The sequence below is a fragment of the Mauremys reevesii genome, linkage group 18 (genome assembly GCF_016161935.1).
Source record: "Mauremys reevesii isolate NIE-2019 linkage group 18, ASM1616193v1, whole genome shotgun sequence".
Classification (NCBI taxonomy): domain Eukaryota; kingdom Metazoa; phylum Chordata; order Testudines; family Geoemydidae; genus Mauremys; species Mauremys reevesii.
The window spans coordinates 32646240-32663411 of record NC_052640.1 but is presented as its reverse complement, the minus strand read 5'-3'; the positions used below and the strand labels follow the sequence as shown (position 1 = coordinate 32663411).

The window sequence follows — 17172 nt, the reverse complement described above, 5'->3', positions numbered from 1 at the left end:
TCAGACAATCAGGGTAGAGACTGAGGATGTTAGGCTGAGGGGTCTCACCAGAGAGCTCAAAGGATGGCCCAGGTCACTGGTGGGGATCACTGCCCCAGCACTACTGCAGCTCCACAGTTTTGGGCGAGCAATTTCACCAGGACATTGCAACATCATTCATAATCCACATGAGTGGAGACTGTTCATTGATTCATCGAAGACGAAGTCTTAAAGATGTTTTACTGCATAATGGCCATGGTTTGCCATGAATTCCACTTGGTGATGCAGTCCATAGGAAGGAAACCTAGGACAACATGAAACAACAACATGAAACCTCTCTGAGGCTCTTATCTGCTCCACAGGGACGTCTGTCTTCTCATTCAATTAGCAGTGGAAAGGGGATGCAATGTCTGCCCCCAGCCAGACCACCAACCCCATCAGACACCCTCCCCCGCTGGTGCACCAGGGTCTCCCCCAGACCGACAACAGCTATGAATTAAAACCCCACAGTGTTTGTTGGGGCTACTGGAGATGCTGAAATCTCACTCTTGTCTCTCTCCTCCTGCCTCCACCTCCAAGCCAGGCACTGGGCAGTTCAGTGTGGAAGGGATGAACTGATGACAGTGGAGGAAAAAAATCAAAAACCAAAAGTGAAGCCAAAAGCGCAAGCCGGGCAGGCAAGGCAAATCGCAGGCTGCTGCCATGGACTAGTCCTCCCCGCTCTTCCAATAACCCACCCAAACCGCGACCCCACAGACCCCACGTTCCTGGTGTAGCTCCACCTTCCAGTGGGGAAGTGGGGAACCAATTACTAACACACACAGCATATTCCTGAGGCGCAGTGCTGGGAGCTGGGGGGATCTGGCGGGCACCTCACTGTGGGATTCACGAGTGGCTCCGGCAGCATCCATGCAATCAAGCCGCTCCACATGCCGTTGTGCCGAGGGATAACAGCGCCTGGAGGGGATGCTGCTGGTCACTAGCAGGGCATTGTGGGAGACAGCCCAGGCTGGAGAGGGTTCGGGGGCACAGCGGATCCCATCACAGCGTGTCCCCCCAGCACCCACAGGGAATATCGTGCCCCTAGGAGGAGCGTTTGGGCTTTGCTGTGATGTGTCACTTTCCAGCCTGTGCTCTGTCTCTTCTCCTGTGCACACCCATGTCAATCAGGCATTGCTCAGCTGGGCTCTGCAGAGACCGGACAGGCTACACCCCGTGACGGGACTGAGGGGGGGCAGTGCTGAGCGTCACAGGACCTGGTTTCAGCAGCGAGAAAATCCAGGAACAACCGAATTGTTGTTTCACCCACGAAAGCTCATGCTGCAAAAACGTCTGTTAGTCTATAAGGTGCCACAGGATTCTTTGCTGCTTTTACAGGAACAACCCAGTGATCCACTAAGCGGAGTTAGGGGCCTGAACTCCTGTACGATGCACGGGCGACACAGGCACCTTACAACACAACTCACAACCACCAGCTCCCAGGCAGGGAGCCAGCCAAGCCCGCCCAGGGAGACACTGACAACGGGGAGGTGTCCTAGCCCTGCCCCTCTCTCACAGATAGGTCCTGTGCTCCCAGCACCCACCTGCCATGTGGGAGAGCCAGGTTCAATTCCCTCTGTCCAGCTGCAGAGAGTAGCTCAGGGACGTGAGTACCAAGCTCAGGGCAGACTGTTACACACCAGGGCACCCCCCATGGGGACTGGGAGCTTCCACCCCCCGAGAGCGAACTCCCAGGCACACGAACAGCCTGAGCAGGAGTCACAGACAGTCCCCTTGGGCACTCGGGGCTATCCTGCCACCTAGGCACGTCTGCCTTTGGGCTAGATCTGTGCCTCAAGGAGGCCTGAGGCCACCGGCATGAGCTTGGGCTGCCAGCATCACCCCCGCCGCTGTCCACAAGGGAGAAAGGATTTGAACCAGGGTCCCCCATGTTTCAGGTCAGTGCACGAAGCAGTGTGCCGTGGTGGGGCTCTGTCCAGCTCTCCCTTTGAAGGGGGTTCATTGGGGCTAACTAATGAGAGCGAGTGGGGCAGGGGGATCAGCTCCCCGGTGTGTCCTAATTCCTGCCTCTCAGCTGGGTGCCTGAACTACTGGACACTGTCATCCAAATACCATTGCTAGAAATAAACAATGAAAAGGTGCAGAACTCCAGGAGCTCAGGACAGGAGACTAACTCAGGCAATCAGAGCAGCAGATAAGACAAATCTTGAGCTACTCTGAGGCTCCAAGCAGACATGTTACCGAGACGGAAACTGGCCAGGAATTCTTTGAAATGGCGTAAACACGTCTAAAAGTATCAGTTTGCTTTATGATGAGGGGATGGGGGGAGGGAGGTTTAAACTATTTCCCTGAATCACATCTCCCTTGGCAGCTCAGTCACCATTTCCGCTAGAGCAGAGCGGTGGAGCCTGGGCACTGGGCCACTGTGGGCCTTTAACACCAAAGCCCTGGGGAGGCGGGGCTGAGATGGAACATCCTGCAAGGAACACGATTCCTTCTACCATCCACCACACCCTATTGTGGAACTGCTTCTGCCGGCTCACCCCATCTGTGGGGACTTCTATCCCCTGCCTCCCTCTAGCTGGGGTTTTCCTTCTGCACCTACCTGGCAGGGCAGCCCCGTCTGAACCCCTGATCCTGTCCCAGTTTTGTCCATCTGCCCATCCTGCCTCCGATTTCCCTTCAGGGGATTTTCCGGCCTTTGATTGCAGGGAGCAGATTCTGATGGCGCGTGAGGGCAGCAGCTTGCAGCTGTTACTGAGCATGTGAGAAGAGCATTAGAAGAGAAGACCGGCCAGACTGGGTCACACCAAAGCTCCATCTAGCCCAGTGTCCTGTCGGCCGATAGCAGCCGGTGCCAGGTGCCCCAGAGGGAATGAACAGACAGGAATCATCCAGGGAGCCATCCCCTGTCGCCCAATTCCCAGCTTCTGACAGACAGAGGTTAGGGGCACCATCCCTGCCCACCCTGGGCAACAGCCATTGATGGACCTGTCCTCCACAGAAACACAGAATCCTAGACAATGAGGGTTGGAAGAGACCTCAGGAGCTCATCTAGCCTAAGCCCCTGCTGAAAGCAGGACCATGAATCTCTCTAGTTTCCTTTTCATCACAGGACCCTGCTCAGGAACAGTGAAGTTGAAAGATCTAACAGGAAACAGCTTCAGAAAGAAGGGCAGCTCCTCTTCCTCCTCCCCTCCCGTGGGGACGAGCAGCCCCCCAGCAGCCTCTCTGCCCCGGCCTCCTTCAACCCATTGCCCCCTTCAGCCTCCCCAACTTCCCCATTGCTCCTTTAGCCTCCCCAACTTCCCCATCACCCTCTTCAGCCTCCCACAACTGCCCCAATTGCCCCTTTAGCCCCAAATGTCCTGTTCCCCATCTCCCCTTCAGCCTCCTCCAAACTGTTCCTTTCCCCATCGCCCCAGTCACCTCCAGCCTCCCGTTGCCCTCTTCAGCCTCCCCAACTCCCCACTGCCCCGGCTCCACCGCTCTCAGGTTCCCTTCCCACAACCATCTGCTTCCTCACCATGGGGAACAGGAGCAGAAAATGCTTTTGAAAAACCTTCTGCAAAGCAAAAGTAAAACAAGCCAAGCAACTACTTCCTGGCTTTGTGCTGGGTGCCCAGCTGTGGGCTTGTGTGTGTGTGTGTGTGGGGGAGGTGGGGCTGTTCTGAGCACACCCGGTCAGGAAGGGGCAGAGTTGGCCAAAGGGGCAGGTTGAATCTTTAGCAGAGAATTCCTTTCTCCATTGTGTTAGCTAAGCGTTGCTGTTAAATGTCAGCCGACAAATGCAGCATTTGAAACAATCCGACTCTAAATCCCCACCCTCTCAGTTGCTGTAGTTCTCACATCCTCTGCTCTTGTGATGTCACCACATGACATAGTGTCTTATTCCCATAGTGTCCTGTAGGTTAGACAGGAATAAGTTTATGAGGTAAAAACTGAAGCATAACTCCATCCCTTCCTCCTTTGACTTCGGAAAATAAATCCTGTCGCCTCCTCAGTCCCAACCCAGCCCCACCAGCGCTGCTGCGGCTTGGAGACAGGTGCCCTCTCATCTGGCCCTGAGCTGCTGTGGGAGAGAGGGCTGAGGGGGCAGTTCTTTCTCCCTGGGGCAACCTGCTCCCAATCTCCTCATTCCCAGCCCCACCCCAGAGCCCTCACCCCCTGCGCCCCTACCCTCTGCTCCAATGCTGAGACCCTCATCGCTAGCCCCACTCCAGAGCCTGCACCCCCAGCCGGAGCCCTCACATCACTGCGCCCCCACCCCCCCCCCCCGCCGCGCCCCCCCGCCCAACCGTTCAGCCGCACCCCGGCCACCCCCCCACCAAGTGCAGAATGAATTTTGTAAGGAGCGCAATATGCAGGTGATGTGTCACACCTCACCTCCATATTTGTGCCCAAAACAAAATTCATTCCACACATGGACATAACAAATTAGAGGAAACACTGCTCCTGACTTTCAGCCTCTCTCTCACATCTTGAATTTCACACATTGAGTGATCAGAATAAAGTGCCCTCAAGTGAGCTAGAGACCAACAGTGGTTCATAGTAATTATTCAGCAAGTATTTTAGAAGACCTAGGACATTATTGAAAATCAAGACCTGCCAAGAGACAATTAATGGAGAGAAGCAGCAAGACTAATTCCATACATTGGATTGGTTGTGACTTATTTGCCTGATTTGAAAAGAGACCAAACTGACCTGAGTCTCCTTGGTGTCGATAGCCCCCTGCTCAGCCAATCAGCACTGAGACTCTGAGGGGCAGGAGGCTGAGGGGTCTCACCAGATGTCCCAAAGGACGGCCCAGGACACCATCAGAGGATCACTCAGACCCAGACCCACCTCTTGGTGAGGACCTCCCGCAATGAGAGCAATACCCTCCCTGCCCGCACTCCAGACCCGTCCCTCCTAGGTAGAGGGAGGGAAGCTGGAAAAGGGAAAAAAGAAGCAAGAGAAGAGGAGAAAGGAGGGAGGAAAGAGGAAAAGATAAACCAAAAAGGATACACCCCAATGTCCCCAGGGATTCCAATCATCAAAACCTAGGGAGGAAATCAAATTCTGCCACCTGAAGCCAGTGCTGTCTGTGCCTAGAATGCTGCCTGCGCCAGGTGGATCAGACGGAACAGGTTCCAAAGCTCTCTGAGCCTCTTACCTTCTCAAAGGGAAGTTTGTTTTCGGCACAATCAGTGGTAGGAAAGGAGAAAACTCCACAGAGGTTCCTCCTCATGCTCACAACTCTGAATCCTAATTCTCTCTCAGCCCTCGAGGAGAGACCTCGCGAAGGAGACTTATGCAGCAAACCCGGGAGGTCTCAGAGACTGGCCTGGCCCTGCACCTCTGTCCTGCCCGGCTGATGTCGGGGTCTCTCTGTGAGGTCACCCCCTCCCCACCACCTTTGCCCAATAGGCCGAGTTCCTGCAAAAGGCCTTTGTGATGTCACTGTCACACCCACCCCTCCTCAAAGCTGATGTCCTGCCCTGGCCAGACTCATTGGGTGTTTGAGTTGTTTCCCTGGATCTGAGGTTGCCAACTTTCTGACCCAACAAAACTGAGCACCCTCATCCTGCCCCTTCACAGAGGTCCCGGCCCTCAATCCATCTCCCTCCGTCGCTCGCTCTCCCCACGCTCACTCACTCGCTGTTTTCACCGGGCTGAGGAGGGCTGAGGAGAGTCCTTTCAACTGGGTGTTGTCGGGACAGACCTGGGAAGGAGGCTGCCTGCCAAACACCTTTAAGAGGAGCAGTCCCTCCTGTCAGAAAATCATCTCCCTCCTTCATTTCAGTGACCGCCTGAATTGTTCCTTTGTCTCGGCAGAGCCGGAGGATTGAAAGCAGCAATGTCAAACCCCTGTGCAGCTAGCAGGAATGGACACAGACTCTCCCTTGTATCTCAACAGATATTTAGTTTTACTCTTGGTAAACTACAAGGCTAAAGGGACGGCCGTGGCACCAGATCTAAGGAATGAAATACAACACAATCATCATCGTTATGCCCATCGTTGCCCCTTTAACCTTCCGTTGTCTCTCTCTGACCACCGTCACCCTCCTCGGTTCACTGAGATTGCCACACTCATTGCTTCCAACACACACCTGATCTCCAATTTTGCAGCCAAAAGAAAAGTGATAGGCTTTCTTAACCATAGTGTTTATACTGCACTTTTGTGATGCAAAAGTCACTTCACCACAAACATAGCACAAGTTATCTGCACTGTTCACACAAGTACGAGGCATCTCTGCTCACTTTGGCTAAAGAGAAATGGGTCCCTTTGCAAAATCAAACACTGACAAATAAGAGAGCAAGACACTGTATGATTTCTAGAGCTGATATAGGGCAATTGGTTCAGCTTCATTATGATTGCATCATCCATGACTTCTAGGAATAACATGATGCAATTCATATCATGTATGAGGCAATACCAGCTTCAGACTGTATCCTTCATTGTTTTGCCTAAAAGCAAGTACTGTCCAAAGCCATTCATAGATTTATTCATAGATCCAGTCATAGATTTAGTTTAGTCATTACTGGTTTAAATTGAGATCCCGTCCCTTTATAACTCACTTATCCGCCCCCATTCCCAAGTCAAGGGTCATAAATACTGACTCAATAGCATATCTTGAAAACTAGAGCCAATCAAGAATTTTAAGCATCATTTTCGTTCTCAGTGACCCAGAATTAGTAAAGTTGGACTCCATTTATTTCAGAAGCATTTTGGCTGTAGAGCAGTGTAACAAGCCTCTCCTAGCTGCCTCCTGGTGGGGGGAGGCTGGGGAGCTGTGGGGACCTGTTTGAGAGGGTCACTAGTAGCAGCGTAGCACAGGAGGTGTCCTATCGGGTTGAGTCATTGCAGATGATGATGTAGTGCAGCAGACCCCCGTTTTGCCAACCTTGCATTAGGCAGCTTTCCATGTTAAGCGAACTCCCAGTGCCCACAGGTGCAGCAGCCGGCGATTTGTCCTGTGGCCGCTAGGTGGCGCTGCAGCCTCGCACTTTCCCGTTCCCCCGGGTATGGGAAGGTTTGATAAGGTGAGCTGGCTCCACCCGGCCCCGGGGAGATGCCGACAGTGGGTCTGCTGTGTAAGGGCTGAAAGTCAATTTTACTGACATTTTATGATCTTTCAATCATGAAGGGGAGCAACTGCTTACCCTGACTGAAGCATCTTATCTCGTTTCCAAATTAAAGTGTCTCCTCTTTGTGTGCGAAGAGACAGTTTAAGGGGACGCCACATATGGGAGATGCTTTTGGTTTGGAAAACGAAATATTTTTGCAAAGATTTTTCATCCAAATTGATTTAGGATTAATGGGGTCAAATTCCATGCTGTGCCCTGTGGCTTTAAGGCATTGAAGAACTGCTGAAGAGGTTAAAGGCCGCAGAGCTGGGTTTGGGGCCTCCAAAGTTATTGTGCTCTGGTGAGACTGAGCAGTTGTGGGGATTGTGCAAGCTGTGGTGTTTACATGCACATAGAAAATGTAATGAAACTCCATTTTTAAAACCACTCATGTCTGGGAATGGAAGAGAAGCTCTTTGAAATAAGTGTCCCCTTCATACTCTTCAAGATCACTGGCTCCAACACTCAGCTGCCTCAGGGAACTCAGTGGTGGTGCATTTGAGGGCGGATCGAGAGGTTTCTGGTTCAAGTCCAGCTGCTCTCTTACATGTCCTCTTTTTTAAGTGATCTATATTTTCATATCCATCTCCTGTATGTTCAGGAGTTCCGCTGAACGGGGACGTGAAATGAATTTCATCATTCAATATATTCCTGTTAAAATGTACAAACACTGAGGAAAGCTGTCCATCAGCTGAAATCCATTCTGGTCCTCTGAGGCGGTAGTTTGTTTTCATTCTTGAAACAAAGATAGAGTACGACTGTAGATTTGCAGGTCCTTGTTCTCCACGAGCGATGCTGTGCAGAAGAAGAAGAACCAGTGGCTATCAAGTGGACACTAGGGAGTTTAGACTTGCCTTCCAAGGGGAGTATTGGGGGGAAAAGACATATCTGGCTTCAAGACTACGCTTAATATGTTTATGGAGGGGATGGTATGATGGGCTAGCCTAATTTTGGCAATGAATTTGGCAATTGATCTTTGATTCTCAGCAGGTAAGTATGCCCAGTGGTCTGGATGGGATGTTAGATGGGTTGGGATGTGAGGAATTTTCCTCCAGGGCAGATTGGCAGAGGCCCTGGAGGTTTCTCGCCTTCCTCTGCAGCATGGGGCACTGGTCACTTGCTAGAGGATTCTCTGCAGCTTGAGGTCTTCAAAGCACAATTTGAGGAGTTCAGTAAGTCAGACATAGGTTAGGGGTTTGCTATAGAAGTGGATGGGTGAGATTGTGTGGCCTGCATTGTGAAGGAGGTGGGACTAGATGATCATTATGGTCCCTTCTGACCTTCGAGTCTATGAGTCTATGAGCCCATGAAACCATGGGAGGGTGGGGAGGAGCTGTGAGGCCGGCGGGTGTGTGCGGTGCAGGGCATTTGGAGTGTGGGGGCTGCTGGGGGGCCGGTGGGTGCCTGGGCTGCCCCAGCCGGGTCTGTATGGGGGAGAGATCTGCATTAGGCCCCTTTGTGCCCAGCTCTGGGGGGCAGGGAGGGTTCGGACTCTCCCCCAGGAGGGGAGAAGGGGGATTGGCAGAGACCCAGCCTGGGGTCCAGGAGGAAGTGGGTGGGGGGGAGGGAGACATGTCGGGTGGGGGTGGGGTGTGTGAAATGTTGGTCCAGGGAAACTGAGTCACTCCCAGGACATCGTGTGCAGGGGAGAGCACAGGGGCAGGGAGAGAGCCCCAGCCCCAGAGAGCCCCAGAGGGATATTGGGGGTAGGGGAGGAGATGGCAGAGGAGACACCCATCTCCATAGACCCCCAGAGGCAGGAAATGAGGGGAGAAGGGGGGAGGGAGGGATCCAGCCCTATAGACCTGTAGGGGCAGGGAGATATTGGGGGCAGGAGGGTTGGCAGAGACCCAGCCCGGGGTGCAGGGGCAATGGGGCGGTTTGGAAGGAACTGGGGAGGAGAAGAGACACATGGCTGGACAGGGAAACTGACTCACTCTGAATACATGCAGAGCAGGGTAGGGCGGAGGAAGATCAAGCTGGTCCCAGGGTAATTTCGGGGGGGTCTGATTCCCCACTCAGCCGGGGGGCTCCCCTCTGGGCTGAGGAGCCCTGGGGTGGGGCGGGTACAGGGGCTCTGTGTGTGTGTGTGTGTGTGTCAGGCTGGGGGAGCTGCCTGGGCAGAGGGGCTAGAACCAGGGGCAGCTCCAGGCACCAGCACACCAAGCACGTGGTTGGGGCGGCAAGCTGCAGGGGGCGCTCTGCTGTTCGCTGCGAGGGCAGCAGGCACCCCAGCCCCTCCCCCACTCTACCCCCTCCCAGAGCTGGGGGAGAACCCAGGAGTCCTGGCTCCCAGCTCTGCCTCTCCCCACTCTACCCCACCCTCCCAGAGCTGGGGAGAACCCAGGAGTCCTGGCTCCCAGCCCTGCCCTCCCCACTCCACCCCCCTCCCAGAGCTGGGGGAGAACCCAGGAGTCCTGGCTCCCAGCCCTGCCCCTCCCCCACTCTACCCTCCCAGAGCTGGGGAGAACCCAGGAGTCCTGGCTCCCATATTTCCATATGGCTCCATCCAACAGCCCCCCCCCCCGGGTGGGGAGACAGGAGGCCAAGGGAGAAGCAGGCGGGGGGGGGGGGCAGGGCCAGGCGAGACCCCGGGACACGCGAGTTCCCCTCAGGAGCCGGAGGGGGGCGGGGCGCGCTGGGGGGGGGGCGGAGGCGTTGGGAGGGGAGGTGTCAGGTTGACCCAGGACCCGCCCTTCCTGGGCTCCAGAGGACGGAGGTGCCCCGGGCAGGCTGGGAGTTGTAGTTCCTGGCTCGTCTCAGAGCGGAAGTGCGCCGGTTGCTCGGACAACGCGCTCCCTCCCGGTGCACTCTGGGAAGCGTAGTTCTCTGTCTCTCTCACGCGCGGCCTCTATTGCAGGAGGGGCCGTAACTCGTCCCTTCGCCGCGCCCCTCCCCGCTCCCTGATTGGCGGAGAGAGCGCGGGACAGAGACTCGGCGCGGGGAGGCCCGGTTCCTCGCCTCGAGGCTCCCCTTTGGCGCTGCGCCGTTGGGATCCGTGGGATCCGGGCGGGGGCTCGGGCAGAGGCGGGAATTCGGTCCCCGGGGCACTTCGGGCGGCGGGTGCCGCTGGGCGGTAACTCGCCAGCGGGGTCCTTCCGCCCGAGCGGAGGAAGCTCCTGGGCCCGGCCCCGCAAGGGTTTTCCAGGCCCCGGGCGAGTGAAGGACCCTGCCCAGGGGCCCTGAAACTCCAGTGGGGCCCCTGTGGGGCCTGGGGCAACTGCCCTCCTGCCCCCGGGCGGCCCTGCCCCACATACCCCCAGTCACTCATCACACGCTGAGCTAGTTCTTCAGGGGCCCCACTGCCCATCCAGGAGCCCCGTGGGCCTGTGGCCGAAGTGAGGGAAGCTCCCCTGGGCTGGGCTGGGGTGGGTGTGACTCTTTCCTGCCTTGTGTGTGCTGGGCTCACAAAGGCTGTTTGCTCCTCGGGGTGGGGGTGGTTTGGCCACAGGTGACGTGGTTTGCAGCCCGGTGGATGCCGCGGGTGTCTGGAATGGGGCGTGTGTGTTCCCATCGTGCCCCTTCCTCTGCCTGCAGAGCTGAGCACAGACAGGCCTGAGGGGCAGAGCAGGAGCTCTGGGAAGGAGAAGAGCAATATGAAGATGGAGTCTAAGACGAGGCCAGGTGACTTCTGTGGAGGGAGACGTGCTGGACAGCGCCAAGGATTGGGGAGACAACCAGGTGTGAGCCCAGGCTGCAGATTTCTAATTGTAGCTGTGATGGCAGAATGGGAGGAGGGTTGAAGCCGGAGCCCTGGGGTGTGGGAGTAGTGAGAAGAGGAGCCTCGCCACCGTTGCTTTTTCTTTTGTGTTGTGTTTCATACCAAGAGAAAATAAATCGCGGGACGGAGTCCAGCCCTGAGGTGAGATGGAAAGTGAGCTAGATCAGTGACTGCGTGAATCCTGTTGATGCCAGGCAAGACCTGCCCAGCTGGGATCAGAGTAGCTGTCTCTGTCGGTGAGATATGTATCTGGTTTGGGAAGGGCTCTGGTCACAGTCCTCCTGGCTCCAGGCAGGGACTTCCTGTTACCTGGGTGTGGGTTTCCAGACTAGCTGTGGCTTCAAGGGAGATGATGTTGCCATTTGCGAGGGCTGATCATCTCTGGCCAGGAGTGGTGTGTGCTCCTAGCAGAAAGTTGGATCCATGAGGGTGACTCCTGTTCTGAGTTTCTTTCTTCCTCCGAGGTTTCTCTATGTTGGCCAACTTACACTCAAACTCTCTCTCTCCTTACATGGCCACATGGCATGTACAGTTGCCTCCATCCTCTTCCTCTGCTCCCCTCCCCAGTCTCCTATGGGCTCAGCTGGATCCATCTGCCCCGGGCAAGGTCTCTGCCATATTGGAAAGGATGTGTCCTGCCTGCCAGGATAAGGGGGTTGCTCTTCCAATCCTCTATCTTCGGGGAGACCTCATTGGTGTAACTGGGTCACAGCATGAGTGGCCAGTCATGTCTTTGGGGCTGTGGGGTCTGAGACTGAGAGGGGTGGGCTCGTGGTCATGGCTTTGGGCACAGGAGAAGTGGGGCTGGGATTAGAGATTCCCAGAACCCTCCTTATCACCCGCTAGCTCCATTACTGCATCACCCAAAAGCCTCACTCAGGGTCCACTATGCCTCCTTGTGCTGGGCACTGCAGGGACAATCAGAGGGACAGCAGGATGCATGAGGAAATAGATGAGTGTGTGAGGCAGATGGGTGAAGGGGGGTGTGTGGCATACATTGGGGACGGATGGGGGTTGAGAGTTGGACGGACAGCGGACAGATGGAGAGCTGCAGGGACGGATGGTGACGTCACAGGCTGGACTTGTGATGGGTTCAGCTCATGGCCGCTGGCCCTGTCATCTCCTGCCCCCATCTGCCCGTCTGACTCTGCCCCTGTCTCTCGCAGGCAGCACTCAGCAGAGTCTGGCCCTGTCGTTACACTGGTGCCTACATCCAGTGTACACCTGTGTGTTATGTGCTCCTGGAGAGCTCAGGCAGGGACAAGCATGCGGCTCACGGCTGCTGAACCAGCTACCCCAAAACTGCCACAGATCTCCCTCCTTGGGCAGCAAGACCCTGGCTGGGGGTTCCTGTCCCTCCTCGCTGCCAACGCATCCTGCTCAGCACAGAGACCGAGGTCACCTGCCTCCGCCCAGCCTCTAGCTGGAGCTGCTCCAGCCCCGAATTGCTGGTATCCAGCCTGGCCGGAGTTGGTGCGATGTCCTAGCGGAGTCCGCTCTTTCTCCCGGTAGATGACGATTTTCCCACTGCAGTTAGTTGCTCTTTCTCTGCTTCCCATAGCCCTCCCCAGTGATAGTGACCCCTGCTGGCCAGGCACGAGAGTGTCCTGTAGGGGGCCTCCTTGTAGGAGCAGTGACTCCTGGTGGTGAGGGGCAGCAATGCCTGGCATGTATCCCCCCTAGCATTGCTGCAGCGACCCTGCTGGCCACTGAGGGCAGTTGCCTATGTGACCCCACCATTGCCATTGTGCCTGTGAGCGCTGGTGGGTAGGTGAGGCAGCGCCCTGTATGTATATGAGCCATTGGGGCAGTGCCCTCTGCATAGCCCACTCTCATCTCGGTGACTCGTGTTGTCCCAGTGGGGCAGTCCCCTGTGTATTTAGTCCCCCCAACCCCTGCCTTGGGCCAGTGACCACTGGTAGCCAGAGGAATCAGTGCCTGAGGTGTGTTTTTCACCTCCCCCAAGGTGGCAGGGTGCCTGGGTCGCCGTGTCAGGCAGTGCCCTCAGTATCTTCCAACCCCTTTGTGGCAGTGAGCCCTGCTCCTGGTGTGTGTCACTCCCCCACTAGGGATGTGCACTGGTAGCCAAGTATGGCAGTGCCCTGTGTGTAGCCTCCTCCCCGCCCCAGGGTGACCAGATAGAAAGTGTGAAGAATCGGGACGGGGTGGAGGGTAATAGGCACCTACATAAGTAAAAGCCCCAAATATTGGGACTGTCCCTATAAAATTGGGACATCTGGTCACCCTATCCCTTCTACCCCTGAGCCAGGTATGGCAGGCATGGATCCCTGGCATCTCTGTGGGGCAATACCCTCTGTATATCCCCCAATTGGGGCAGTGACCCCTGTTGGTCAGGTGGGGCAGTGCCCTGTGTGTTTGTCCCCCCCTATTTAGGTAGTGACCCTGGTGGCTGAGGCAGTGGCCTTTGATTTCCTCTTCTCTCCCCAGCCCCTCTCTCTCTCTGGGGTAGGGCCCCAGTTGGGGCACTACCCGATGTGTATCTCTACTAATTGGAGCAGTGACCTCCTGTGGTGCCCTGGTGTGGCAGTGCCCTATTGATATCTCCTCCCTCTCCCCACACCATTGTGGTAGTGGCCACTTCAGTCAGTGGCCTGTTTATCATCCCCTGCCCCAAACCACCACCATTGCAGCAGTGGCCCTGGTGGCCATGTGCGGCAGTGCCCTGCATGTATCCCCCACAACCATTGCTGCAGTGACCCCAGGTGCCCAGTTTGAGTAGTAGCCTGTGTGTACCTCATCTCTTGGGGCAGTAACGTGTGGGGCCACGTAGGGCAGTGGCCTGTATGTACCATCTCCTCTGGAGCAGTGACCACTGGTGTCTTGGTGCTAAGATGCAGCCACCTCTGGGGTACATGGTGGGGCTGTTTACAGGACAATGGGGACAGGCCCCCCCGTTCCAGGAAGCAGGGGAATGTCTGGTGTTCAGGGCAGAGCGTTCCACCTTCTATTGAACTGTGATGCTCTGAGCACCTTTCCCCTGCATGAAGAAGACCCTGTGTGGCTCCAAAGCTGGTCCAGTAACAGGTATCACCTCACCTGCCTTGTCTCCTGGTATTCTGGCCAGTGTCCAACTTCCCTTCGCTGTTGGTCCTCAAACCTCCGCCCAGCAACCCCCCCCCCAGTCTCTTAAGATGCCAAACCTCCCCTGGAGCCCAACCCAGGGGGGGGAGGCACCCCACCTGAAAACCCTATGGCACCATGGGAGTGGTAGTATCCACTGCCTCCATCTCCCACCAGCCAGGACAGGCCCCACAGCACCATGGGAGTGGTCGTGTCTCCTGCTTCCATTTCCTGACAGCCGCTGCCAGGCAGGGCCCAGACTTCCCGTTTCTGGTGCGAGTCCGAAGCAGATGCTGCCATGAGGCGATGCTGGGAAGGGTGGTGCTGGTGTCAGGAGAAAGCAGGAGGAGTAGGTGGGGTCTGTGCTACTGTCCCCTAATCCCTGCTCCCCTCTGGCACCCAACCCTGAAGCTCTGCACCCCTAACCCTGTGCCCTCCAGTTCCCTAACCCCTGCCTCCTCCCGCACCCGTAATCCCTGCACTGTGCCCCTTTCCCTAACCCCTGCACCCCTCCTGTGCCCACTTGGGGAAACTGACCTGGATGCACAGAGTAGCTGGCATTGCTGCTCGCTCCCGCCGCCCCTGAACACTGCTCCTCCGCACATCGCTAGGGGGCTGTGAGAGGGGGGCACGGAGGAACATTGGGGGGAGCAGTATCCGCTCATCACCGCTATCTCCCCCTTCTCTTCCCCTCCCTCCCCCCATGCTCCTATGCCGGGAGGGAGCAGGGAGAAATCTGGGCACCACCCCAAGCAGCACTCCCTGCCAGCCGGGAGCAGTTTCTGACTTTACACCAGCAGCACACACCTCTCTGCTACCGTACAGCACCGCCCTTGACCATGGTACCCCTGGGCAATTCCCTGGTGGCACCCACCCCAAAGGCTGGCCCTGGCTATGGGCTTCAGAGGGAGTGAGCAGACCAGGCGGCCATGGAGAGGTCCAGCCCCTGTTCTCCTCTCCGAGCTGCTAGCAATCAGAGGCCAGGGACATGCTTCCATGCTGATGACAGGTACTGCTCGATAACGATGCCACCAACCGAAGATTGATTTTCCTGTCTAGTGGTTCAGGTTCTGTAGTGTCTGCATCAGAGTGTTGCTCTTTGAGGACTTCTGACAACGTTTCACACCTCGTCCCTCTTGGATTTTGGAAGGCTCTTCAGATTCTTAAACTTTGGCTCGAGCGCTGTAGCTGTCTCTAGAAATCTCACGTTATACCTTCTTTGCGTTTTGTCAAATTTGCAGTGAAAGTGTTCTTAAAGTGAACAACATGTGCTGGGTCATCACCCAAGACTGCCATAAAATGAAATATATGGCAGAATGCGGATAGAACCATGGAGCAGGAGACATACAGTTCTTCATCAAGGTCTTCAGTCACAAATTAACACGTTATTTTTTTAACGAGCATTATCAGCATGGAAGCATGTCCTCTGGAATGGTGGTTGAAGTATGAAGGCATATGGATGTTAGCATATCTGGCACGTTAATACCTTGCAACGCTGGCTACAAAAGTGCCATGAGAGAGCCTGTTCTCACTTTTAGGTGACGTATATAAGACACGGGCAGCATTATCTCCAGTAAATGTAAACAAACTTGTTTGTCTCAGCGATTGGCTGAACCCGAAGTAGGACTGACTGGACTCTAAAGTTTTACATTGTTTTCTATTAGAGTGCACTTATGCAACAAAAAAAAATCTACATATGCAAGTTGCACTTTAATGATAAAGAGATTGCACTATAGTACTTTATATTTTACAGTGTAAATATTTGTAATAAAACTATATATAGTCAGCACTGTACACTTTGTATTCTGGGTTGTAATTGTGTCAGCAACCTGCCCAGTTGCCTCGCTGCCAGGGGATGCAGACATTTCTGTAAGGCACATAAAGGGGCTATTTGGTGTTGAAGCAAATGCGAGGAATGTGCATTTATGAGAGGGAATTTCCATCTCTTCAGTAGCTGTACATCAGGGCCCCAGTGGCCTAATGGATAAGGCATTGGCTTCTGAAGCCAGAGATTGTGGGTTGAAGTCCCATCTGGGGTGAAAATCTACTTTCTTCCTGTATATTGCAAGGAAACCTTGGCCTTTATATTAAACAAGGAAGCTGGGAGATGTTTGAGCACAAAGTCCTGGATCTTGGGAACAATCACCAAAGGATATTAGAAGGCTCAGTCTGGTGACCTAATGGATGCAACCACACCTCCCCATCCCAGGGTAGTCCCATCTGAGACATTCCTCCTGCCCTGACAGGTGGGCTGTGCAGATGATGGTGGAGGGCAGCAGGAGAGGAGGTTGCACTAGTGCTGCCTGGGCTGTATCTGCACCAAAGATAAATGGAGGGGTCATGCAGCCTGTGCCTGAAACTCCACAAGTGCTATGTTCACTCCCAGAACAAGTCAAATCCTGCACCAAGGATGGTGAATTCCCATGTGAGCACACAGTGCCCCTGTCCACCACACATGCTGCACACACATCAACTGCACCAAAAGAGACACAAACTGCACACTGAGGAGACAGCTGGTTTGTTTCCAGGTTGCTTTTATTTCCAAAGGTACTGAAGTGTGGGTCTCTTCTTTTTCCGTGGGCAGAAACGCAATGGAGGAGAATCTCACATCCCTTAGCTGCCAGGTGACAGTGGCAGGAAGAAAATGCACTGCAATGAAATTTAAAAAACATAAATAATTTAACAATGAGAAGTAATTAAATAAAAATAATCCAATGGACGCACATGCCGTGGCTTGTTCCCAGCCCAGAGAGTGAGAAGCAGGGAGTGTGTGAAAGGCGGGTGGTTAAGTCTGAGGGAGCATATTCATAGTTTGTATAAGTTAAATTATAGCAGACCGCTACAAAATACTCCATTTGGTAACATCAGTACAGAATATAGAAATCTACAAGCAATACAGCCATACACAGTTAAGACAGGGTGTCCACTTAATACCAGAGTTCCCACAGCCAAATAGCTGGAAGTCCCTTCACAGTCACTGCTAAACAAAACAACATTGTGCAGAGCCAAGAGCAGCCCTGCTGTGCCATTAGGAAGGCCTGCAGGAGACGCAGCAAATCCATCTAGATTCTGTGCTTCTGCTTAGTAGTTACCAAGTGTGATCAATGAAAGGGTAGGTGGGTAGCTCCCTTTTTTGGACACCCAGCCAGTAGCTATAAAATTCCTCTGAGGCCTTGTCTACACTATGACTTTAGGTCGAATTTAGCAGCGTTACTGCCATTTAACCCTAGACCCATGCACACGACAAAGCCCTTTTTTTCAACTTAAAGGGCTCTTTAAAT

The 17172-nt window shown here is 54.7% G+C and overlaps 1 non-coding gene across 1 annotated transcript; it reads left to right on the top strand.

The window, feature by feature from the left end:
* The first annotated feature begins 15857 nt into the window (after nucleotides 1–15857).
* On the top strand, nucleotides 15858–15930 carry TRNAQ-CUG. Its single transcript has one exon. It is a non-coding gene; the product is annotated as a tRNA-Gln (tRNA).
* The last annotated feature ends 1242 nt before the right edge of the window (nucleotides 15931–17172 follow it).